Below are 2,345 nucleotides of genomic sequence, written 5' to 3'. Positions count from 1 at the left end.
GCAGCTCATGTTCATCTTAGAGTCAATAATGACTCCAAGATCCCTTTCTGCCTCTGTGCTTTCAAGAGGGGAACTCCCCAGCCTGTATGTATGCTGTGGATTCCTTCTCCCAAGGTGTAGCACCGTGCACTTGTCTACATTGAACCCCATCCTGTTCTCGTCTGCCCACTTTTGTAGTCTGTCTAAATCTAGTTGCAGCCTCTCTCCCTTCAAGTGTGTCCACCTCGCCCCACATCTTAGTGTCATCAGCAAACTCGGACAGCATGCTTTCCACCCCCTCGTCCAAGTCACTGATGAAGATGTTAAACAGTGCGGGCCGGAGGACCAAGCCCTGGGGTACCCCACTGCTCACATCTTGCCAGGTAGAGTACAACCCGTCCATCGCTACTCTCTGGGTGTGCCCCATCAGTCAATTTTTACCTATCCAACTGTGTAGGTATCAATGCCACAGTCGCTTAATTTATTGATGAGGATGGGGTGAGAGACAGTGTCAAAGGCCTTCTTAAAGTCTAGAAAGACTACATCTACGGTGACACTATCATCCAAGGATTTAGTTACTTGGTCATAAAAGGCAATCGGGTTGGTCAGGCAGGACCTGCCTTTGATGAACCCATACTGATTGCCCCTGAGCATGATCTCCCCTGCTGGCCCCCCACAGATGTGATCCTTGATGATTCTCTCCAAGATCTTCCCGAGCACTGAGGTGAGGCTTACAGGCCTATAGTTACTTGGGTCCTTCTTCCTCCCACACATACGCACACACAACATACACTGTGGCTATATTTAATTTTGTTTCAACAAGTATCCACTAAATTACATACTATTAGTAGTAAGAAGTTCATTGCACAACAATTTTTTGTTTATTCTTTCATTATGTAATTATCATACTCTAATTATGTAATAGAGTACGTTTACATTTTTCCCAACTGATATGTTACTAGATCATATAAGTCAAGGTATATAAGATATGCCTGAATCAAAGATGGGCTCTATGTGGTGATAGTGGCAATCTGAATTAACACTGCTGTGTTTTTCTAGGTGACAGGTATATTATGATTATGGGTTTTATGGCTTTATATCATTTTATTCATCTGAACTGAACTGTCTCCACTCTAACAAGTGTCTAAACTGTCAAGCAGACAGCAATATATATTTATCTTCTCTCAAGTGCTCCATGCCCTGTACCAGAGGCCAGTATCTACACAACTGATTCAAGTCAACCTTGCTCATTTTGTAGATTGAGATAAAATGACATATATTCCTCATGGCTTGTAAGAGCCTGTAAGGAGGTGCAGTCTCCAGGGGCTACAGCTGCAAGTAGGCAGTAGTTCATAAGCTGCTTGGTTGGGAAGCTGGGAGTCAGCTGCAGTTTAATGATTAGTGAATGAAGGTACAGCCACGTTCAGTTGTTCTCCACACTGGAGCAACATGGAGGGTTTTTGTTTGTTTGTTTGTTTGTTTTTGACCCCTGGATATACAGCAGTCAAAAAACCCACAGAAAAAAAATTGGAGTAGTATATGCAACAGCAGCATACACTGCCCAAAGCCGGAGCCTGTGTTACCAGATTTGCCCATTACTTTGGGGTGTGCTCATTTATTAGGGATACATTTCTAGGGTCTTGGTAATTCTGTCAACATGCTGCTTGTGTTACTTATGTTTCTATACGGAGCTGTATCTCTCCCTTCTGCAAGTCCTCACCCCCAATGGAGCTATCTTGGAGGACTCAGTTTCAGTGGGGCTAGGTTCCTCCAGTCACCAAATCAGTCATACACACACAAATTAACGTGACACGCCTGACCCGGCTGGGTTGATCAGCATGGACAGGCTGACACCCTCATATGCCAAGAATCAGTTCATCAGAGAAACAATAAACTGCAGTCAGACACAAGCACACAGGTAAACAGAATCCCTCTGAATCTGGCTGGCTGTCCAGCTGACACCCTCATGGCTGACACCCTCATATGCCAAGAATCTGTTCATCGGAACAACAATACATTGCAGTCAGACACAAGCACACAGGTAAACAGCATGTCCCAATCTTTGGCCTCTTGATGAGCAGACCCCACAGTATTTTGGGGCTTCATAGGGATCTTTACCTTAGGTAAAAGAAGCGTTGCTGCAGAGCATGGGAGGAAGGAGAAGCAGAGAAGGAAAAATATACCCAGTTAATACCAGTTTGACTATAAAAGTTATTTATTGCTAAGTATATGAAATATATAATAGTACTAGTAGTAATAGACATGCAAAAGAAAAACAAACACAAACAATTACAGTACTACCCTGGTTTCACTAAGTATTTGGGGAAACTTAGCTCAAGCTTAACTAATACAGTTCAGGTTCAGAA

Source organism: Alligator sinensis, unplaced genomic scaffold (assembly GCF_000455745.1).
Source record: "Alligator sinensis unplaced genomic scaffold, ASM45574v1 scaffold465_1, whole genome shotgun sequence".
Classification (NCBI taxonomy): Eukaryota; Metazoa; Chordata; order Crocodylia; family Alligatoridae; genus Alligator; species Alligator sinensis.
This window is presented reverse-complemented; position numbering follows the sequence as displayed.